Here is an 8,936-nt window from a genome sequence, read left to right as displayed (position 1 = left end):
GTTGGAAATCCGTGTAGAATCACTGGTAGTCTCAGCAGACTTTTAAAACTCCTTTCAATTCTTGGAGTCTTTAATGTTATAGAAACTGCAATATATTTAAGGGGTGGTTGTTAGCACACATTTCTTTTTTTTTTTTCAGTTGGTAACATCCCTTTTTTATTCCTTGGTAAGGGTTTAAAAAATTCGAGAACAGACACATTTTTTTTTTTTTTTTTTTAGTCTTACACAGGAAATTTCCTTCCAAAAGTCTCCTGAGAGGCGTATACCATACACAGGAATCCATCTTCATCCTTCTCACTTTCATACACTTCACAAATCAGCATGGACACACTCAACCATGCTATGTCCATTCACTAACAGGAAGAAGGCTTGATTAGCGTGGAGCTGTAAGCGCCTTCTAATTATCTTGATGAACTCACTCGTGTTGACATGCAGGCACCAAGAACTTTGTTTTATCCAGGACCGGAAGCTGCTTCTCACCTTTGTATTGTTCTATTATTACCGGGATTTTGGTAGGATATGCTGCTCTCAGGTAAGCAGGCCATCTTCTACTCTTTGTTCGAAGGTTCGGCGCTGTTTGAAGGTTTTCTCCGACGGCATGGCGGGGCAGGCGGGGCGGGGGCGGCGAGCTGGAGGGTCCCGGAGGCTCCAGGAGGTGGCTGCAAGAGCCAGCACACATTTCTTAAAAGGTAATTGTATTGAGTACTTTCATTATGAAACGAGATTCAAACAGAAACAAGCAACAACACACCTACAAGTTAAAGCAGGGAAGTAGTCGTCGGTAAGGAGAGAACAAGATTTATGTACAATCCCATCCACTGTTTTAAACATTTGCCAAACAATAATTATTTACTCTTGGACAAAGATCCCTGGTGTGTATTTTCGACATTCTTTAAGGGAGCTGACTACTAAATGTTTTCATCTCCATCTCCAGCCTGTCTTAAGTCTTGGCAAAGGAAGAAGCCAGGGGAACCTTTACTCTATAGAAGGTGAATGTTCTTGGCTGTGACGGCGGTAACTCTGCAGTTACATGGGGCTCATTCTTTCCATCTCACACATTGAAAAGACCTCCCAGGGAGAACTGCCAAGACATCCGTGGTCCACGTGGCCTCCTCAAGCAACACTAGGATGCTTTGTGGACAGCGTGCTGGGCCTTCATGCAGCACTTGCAAAAGATAAGGCATATTCTATCCTCCCCACCCTCATCCCTCCAAAAACTTCCATTGCCAGTTTTCTTTACTGATCTATACTTAATAATAAATAATGGCCATCTGAGTAAGAGTGTCTTGAAAGTCCCTTTTCGTATTTTATAATCTTGATACTCAAAGTGTGGTCTTTTGGACCAGCGTCAGCATCACCAGGAATTTGTTATAAATACAGGTTCCTGGGCCTCACGACAGACCTACTCAACCAGAATCCACATTTTAATAAAATTCCCAAGTGATTTATATACACATTAAAATCTGAGAAGCACTCTTTTAGACTACCTGCTCATGATCGTACACATTTTAAAAGCGTGCTATATGGTTTAGTACTTTCTCACATTGTTCTAATTTCACTTTGTATCTCTTAGTTTGAGGACACTAAGATTTCTGGAACTATTGCCTAAAATTAAATCAAATCTTCAACTGATCCTTTACTCTCAACCCTCATAACCCAATTGCCCACCAATTGTATAACTTTAAATCCTTCCTTCTAATTGCCCCTCCACCTGCTACAACAGACCCGGATAAGGCTCCGTCATCTCCATCTGGACTGTAATTATTATATCCTCTCTGCTAGATTTTTTTCTGCTTTCATTCATTCTCCAAACTGTGGGCAAAGGTAATTTTTATTGAAATGTATCCTTGCTCCAGGGCAATGTCCTAACTTATTAGTTTGCATTCAAATTCTTCTCTAATTGGTCTCCAGTAACCTTTCAGCTTCTGCTATTGACACATTCCCATCAAACATGTTAATTCTAACTAGAAGCTACTACTGGCCATTTGTGCATTTCCATTTTCCTGAAAGCCCGTCCTCACATTTCTTCCAATACTCATCATGAAAATAAAGCCTTCTACAGTTTTCTGAGGAAGAATGAATTGCTTCTTCCTTTGGTAACATAACGCAGTTCACACGCCTGTGTCATGTTCCAGTTTTATTCATTTTCTTATCTTCGTACACTGTTAGATTATGACGCTTGTATGGCAGGGATAAGGGAGGCATTTAGTGTATGGCTTAAAAAAACTAAGTTCTAGAGTGAAAAACTATGTCAAATGCATTCCCTCCTTACTACCATGTGACCTTAGGTCAATTACCCCTCTAAGCCTCAGTTTCCTTATCTATAATATGGGGTAATTACACCTATATAAATGGACTTGGTGAGGATTAAAATAAAATGTGAAGGTTTAGTTCATAATAATAATTCAGTTTTGTTCTAGAAGGACACAGTATATTGGGTGGTAATCAAGACAGGGGCAGTGACATACCATGGAAAGTGATATGAATGCAAATTTTAGAATTAGAAGACAAGGGTGAGGCTTCACCATAGGGGAAATAAAGAAGCCCAATAGTTAGAACTAAGATGTAAGACTAGAGGATTCACAGTGACTGGTCTTGATGCTGAGTTCCCTGGACTGGAGCTTCTGTGGATTGGCTCTAGTGGCCCCAAGAAGGTGGGCACAGGTGATGCAGAGCTAGAGAACAAATTGTGTCCCTATGAAGTGACCTGTAGTCACCTGTATAAAGTGTGAGGTCATGCTTTCCATTTTGTTTCTGCTGTCCTTCCTGATGACACCCAGCATTTTGTGGGTCTTGGCACATGAGATTCTTTCTCCCTCCCTGCCTTCCTTCCTTCCTCTCTCCCTCCTTTCTCTCCCTCCCTCATTCTCTTCTTTCTTCTTTTTTGGTCTTCAGCTGAAAATGTCAGAAAGATCCAGCAGAGTCAGTTTAGTGACAGTGAATATTTGTTCAATATACACTCAATTAAAACCAACAGACAGCACACACAGATGGAGACAATTGTCTGCCATTATCAGCACTGACAGATTTGAACTAATATCCTAGAATGGAAAGTGACCTGCCACTTTCTGTGAGTCATATACAGTGATTCTGATTGAAGAAGACAGTACTAAATTAGAGACATAGTCCATATAATAAAAAAAACAAATCTTGAATCTTAATTTCTAACATGTATCCTAAAAAAGGCTTCATTCTTGGAGTACTGATTTATCATCCAACAAATTCTTATTCACTTTGAAGGGAAGTAGGAAGTGAGAAAGAGGTGCATTTCCTAGATTGTAGCCTGGGTACCTAGGGCTCAGACAGACTTCAGGATTTTAGGGTGGGAGAGCAGAGATCTGTAGACTTAGACTTCTGATCTATTTAGAGTCCAGTCACAGACTGAGCCCAGTAGCAGGGTACTCATAGCCATGTACCAGGGTGCTTTCATAGGTGTGCTGCCACATTTTAATTAATGCACATTAATTTTTGCTACAACAGAGCATATATCCTGTTTTATGAAGTTGGGGAATATGGTATAGGATTGAGTACAATCTGTTGCAAGAAAAAAGAGACAGAGTGTGAGGCCAAGCTGATGCCAGAAGAGTGATGTTGACTGGATCACATGAGAACTTGGCCTTGTGAGTATGAGATGGACACAGTTATGGCAGTGAACAATTTTAATTGTACAGGAACGTAGTGCTGATAGGCAGAGGACAACCTGGATAAATTATGTGATAACTGTGGATGTTTTTATGCTACAGAAGTCACTGGGTTGTATTTTTTGGTTTACAGGTCTAATATCTTGAGTCTTTGTTTCATTCAAGTTTGACCTACAGTTCTAGAATTTAAGTGGGCTGAAAAAACAAAACAAACACTGCAACAGCGCTGTTACTGCTTTCTATTCTTTTCTCAAATTTATAAAAAGTATGGGGGAAAGTTTAATTTTTACTGCATAGCTACTATGTGCCAGGTTGTGTCAGGTGTTTTACCCATCTTGTGTCATTAAATTCTCAAAATCATTAAGGTAGAGATTAACAATTCCATTTTATAGATAAGGAAGCCAAAGTTTCAAGGGGTTGAATAAGATATTTAAGATCACAAAGCAAGTTCTAAGATAAGTTTTAAATACAGGTCACTTGGAATATATATACACACACACACACACACACACATATATGTATATTTTTTTCTATTTGTTTTTATAGCTCTTAGATTACAGGACCCACAATCTCAAGATATTCTGAGACAGACACAGGCCTGGACTCTGTTACTGTCCTCACTACCAACTCTGTGATATTAAACAAATACGCTTAACCCTTCAGGGACTCAGTTTTCTAATCTGTAAAATTAGAGGACTTGGACCATTTGCTTTATGTAACCCTTTGATGCACTAATCTCTGTGTCCACACAAAGTTTAGGTATAAGAACTTCCACTTAAAATTCTACTTGGGGACAAAAAAATTAGAATAGATAGAGACCTGAATAGCACTAAGGAAAAACTTCAGGGAGCAGAGTTCATGGCTTCATTGGCTTTGAACTGGCCAGTCTAGTTGGAGTATCATGGGCTTCATGGTGGATGAGCAGAAATGGGGAAAGTTCAATTAGGAGTAACTACTGCTGAGGCAGTGTTGGATTGTGGTAGAGTAGAAAGAGCCTGGAATAACAGATACCTGAGTTTGAATCCTGATTTGATCAATTACTAGTTATATAACCTGAGCATAATTCTGACTCTTAGTTTCCTGCTCTGTACATTGGGAGTGATTGTGGAGCTCTTGTGAGAATAGAATGAGGTCCTGGGAATGAACCACCTAGCACAGGACATAGAACATGGTTGGTACTCCATGAGTGCCAGCTTCCTCCTTTCTCTCCTATATGTGTGACACTGGCACAAACTCTGCACGATAAAAATCTGAGCCATGTCAGCAGAAAATTCCCCAGGCGATATCTCTGGGCCATCAAACAATTCTAGGGAGATCAGAATTGTGGGAAAGAGTCTAGACTGTCTCCATTACCACCTCCTGTTCCAGAAGCACCACACCATTCCTTTCCCTGATCTTTCTATTTTCTAACAGTCTCTGAGTAATCCCTTTTGCATTTTTTTGAGGAAAGTTTGATGTGTGAGGACATGGAGGCCTGGCCACACACCATGGATGTTTGATTTTCCTTCTCCCTCCTTCTCCCACCCTCTTCTCTTGAAGAAGCCTTAATCAGAGCTGTTGCCAGGTGATGAGGTCTCCACATTCTTTCCAGCAGCTGCTATTTATGTATGGTGTCTGGTGGTGTTTTAATGCCTGGTTCAATATTTACCTGTGAAGGCTTTACTTAACTCTCCTTAGTCACAGAATTGAGCTGTCCAGATAATACTACCTTGGCGATTGCTAGGAAGTATCCCCAAAGCTGACCACTCAGTATTCACTCATCTTTCCAGAAACGCTCTTCCAGGTGGCATTGCAAGCTCTGAAATGAAGTCTGCCGCCATTTTTCCCTGGACTCTTGGAGCTGTGAACAGTAGGAACATGGTGAATTAATTAAAAGAAGCACATCACAAGTGTGTGGGTAACTGAAAGTTAGAAACAAGGGGATAGAGTGTTTTATTTGCCTCACTATATGCTCTTATGAGTCAAGAGAAGAAGTAAAACAAAATTCTTGACTCTCAAACTCTTCAGCTGCAATGCTCACTTGAAAAGTCATATTTGTGTAGAACCTTGCAATAAATATGGTGCTTTCAGATCCATTATTTCATACCAGTAGCTCCATGTGTCAGCACATGGCTGGTGTTATTAGCCGCATTTATAGATAGAAATGCAGGCCTAGAGCAGTTGGGTAACTTGTCAAGCCATTTCAAACACTTTGCAGAATGAAATGGGAAGTAATTAGGCAAAATAATACATATGTAGGAAGAAACACATATGATCACTTAACAACCAGATTTATGATAGGACTGTTACCACCAACCCATTCTATGGATGAGAAAACATGGCTAACAATTCCATCTTAATTTGCCCAATTATATCAAATACTTTTCAGAATGATGGAGAGGATGCATTTGTACAGTGTTAAAATAAAACGACTGTGGTAGGAAATATGTCATGGAGTTGGGGGCACGGACACGGGTTCGGATTCAAGCCTGTCTTTGAATCCTTGTTCCCCTATGGAAGTAACTTAACTCTTCTGGTTTTGACCCTAGTTGCTCATCACTCTGTAGCTCAGTTTCCTAATTTTTAAAATGGGCATGAATAATTTCTAATTAGCACTGTTTTAAGAATTGAAGTCAATATGGTGTCTGGTATATCGAGTCTGGGAGAGACTCAAGGCTGGCTCACACAATGAGATCCGTTGTCAGTGTTTGCAGTTCCAGAAAGGTGCTCACACCATTTCGGTTTGTCTCTGTTTTTGGCTGAGCTTCTGGGAATTGAGGAGAGAGAGGAACTGGCTTGAAGCAAACCACCACTGCATGCACAGAGTCCTGGCTTACTGGCCAGGTCTGTGTCCTCTGTAATTACAGTGACATCTCAATATGTTTTCATGTCTCGGGTAGTCTTGCTTGTATCACATTTGCATTTGAAAGTTACAGCTCCGGAACCATAAATTCTGAAAGGTCTCCAGGTAACTTGATGCCGTTTGGAGCAAAGAGCTCGCCTTCAAAATGCTGCCAGGAAGATTCACTCTTTACAACACTTTTTATAGGAATTCCTGTGGAGGAGAATACTCAGGAGAAGAATTTGGCCTCCCGGTTTGAAGCACATCTGGTTGTTTGAGTTGTAAAAAGTAGTCCATAACAATGGAGAAAATGAGGTAAATGTGAAATTCGAGCCAGACCAAGTCAGGAGAAACGCAAATTGCAGACAGCTTTGTTTATCTTTCAAAACATCCTGCTGGTTCATAAATTAGATTGAGATTCCTTAAATTAATCAAAATGAAAAACCAGTGGTGTCCCAATGGAGCTATGTTGATATAATTAATTCTCTTTATTCAGAGGATACTTACCAAATTTGTGGATTTTCTGGGACTCTTGCTTTTCCCTCTTACATCCAATTGTTTATGGTTTGGTCAGTTCTCTCTCTGCCTAACGCTATCTTCCGTAATGTGTGGGTAGAGAAGGCAGAAGGGACCCAGGAAATGAACTATTAGTATAATCCAATAGCTTAGTCTCAGCATTAGGTATGCACTTATGAGATATTTACTAGATGAAGGAAATCTGCTACTTATGAGCAGTTCTGAATTAATTAGGTTCTGGGGTTGCCATGAAGTTTGTTAATCCATTTTTTTCTCACTCCCTATGTAGGTAACTGAGCCATCAGAAGTCATAATTAGAGGTTTTTCTTTGGGCTCTTTGTATTTTCATGATAGCCCATGGGTTAGAGAAAATATTCAGATTTGGAATTTTGTGAAAATTAACTTGTAACCAAACCAGTAGAGACATCCAATTATCCTAGTCAGAAGAAGCTTCTGGTTGCTCTGAACTCTTAAATAACAGTGCGTATCTGTGTGTCCCCCTTTGGCAATTGCCACATGCCTTGCATTATACTGCTTTGGATACAGTCCATCTCCCCCACTAGACTGCAGTGCAGGCACCCGAAGGCATCTCTGTACTCGTCTCTGTTGTAATCAGAGCAGTCCAGTAAAACTATCATGTTAGCCACATTGGTAACTTACCATTTTCTAGTGGCCACATTAATTAAAATAAAAACAGAAAAACAGATGAAATTAACTTTAATAATATATTTACTTAAGCCAATTCATCCAAATTATTATCATTGTAATATGTAGGTGATACAAGAAACTATTAGGGATGTCTCACACTCTTAAAAATTCGAAGTCTTGAATATCTCGTACGTATTTTACACTTGTGGTACATTTCAATTCAGGCAAATCAGATTTTAAGTGCTCAATAGTTACGTGTGGCTTACTGGCTTTCATACTGGACAGGCCAAATCTAGACCACTTCACTGTGGGAGGTTATATAGTGCTCTGCTAGCAGACTCTGGATCGTGTGGGTTCAAATCCCAGCTCTACTGATTCTTTAAGCCTCAACTTCCTTTTCACGAGTAATAGCAATAACGAGACTACTTGGCACATGGTCTGTATTCAGAAGGCATTTGTTCAATGAATCAAAGTATTTTTCATAGAGGACTGCTTGAGGGTTGAATGAGATAGGGTAAAGCCCTTAGCACAGGGTATGGCATGTGAAATCTCTTCGATAAAAATTAGCAATTACGGTTACTAAGATCGTGTCTAGACACTAAAATCGATTCAGTAGATATATCCCCCCCTCATATCTGTTAGTCAAACTTTTAGCCATTCTTTATACATGTCTCACAGAGGATCCCGGTGAAGCCTTCATCCCTTCCGACCAAATCCATAGGAATCGTTTCTTCTGCTCTTCCCTCACAGAACTTGGTTCATCCTTTTAAAGTTCCTTATCGCAGTATAACTTAAGGATTGTTCTGTTTTCATTTTCTTGCAGATTGTAAGCTCCCACATGCAGAGGCATTGTCTGTTTATCTAGGAATCCCCTGTGATGCACCACACATTAATTGGCACATAGTAAGTGCTTAGTGCATTTTTTAATATATAATAATAAACAAATCCATTTCTTTGTAGCATGAGAGGCTGAGCTCTTTTCCAGAAGAAAGCTTGATGGATTGCTCTTCTGGTCTGAACTGTTCTTAGAAATAAATAAATATGCTGTCAGCCTTGAGTTTCCTCTCAAGCATTTATTGAGCTGATAGAGATTTCTTGAGATATTAAAACTCATAACTGGTTTTAATACGACAGTTATGGACCCGAGGAGAGGATAAAGTGTCCATGATTGCTAGGTGATGGAAACTTTGTAAAAAGCCACTGAAACTAATATAGCCTACACGTTTAAACTGAAGATAATATGTTCCTTTTTCATGGTGGGTCACAGCTGTGTAGGGCACTAGCTAGTTCATGAAGGGTGTATGGTTACC

The 8,936-nt window shown here is 39.9% G+C and overlaps 1 pseudogene; it reads right to left on the bottom strand.

Annotated features, from left to right (window-relative positions):
• Nucleotides 1–221: 221 nt before the first annotated feature.
• LOC103015804 (microtubule-associated proteins 1A/1B light chain 3B-like) lies at nt 222–600 on the bottom strand (annotated as a pseudogene).
• Between the last annotated feature and the right edge of the window lie 8,336 nt (nt 601–8,936).

This window comes from Balaenoptera acutorostrata, chromosome 9 (genome assembly GCF_949987535.1).
Source record: "Balaenoptera acutorostrata chromosome 9, mBalAcu1.1, whole genome shotgun sequence".
In the NCBI taxonomy this organism is placed as follows: domain Eukaryota; kingdom Metazoa; phylum Chordata; class Mammalia; order Artiodactyla; family Balaenopteridae; genus Balaenoptera; species Balaenoptera acutorostrata.
The sequence above is the reverse complement of the archived record's forward strand: the minus strand, read 5'-3'. Positions and strand labels throughout refer to the sequence as shown.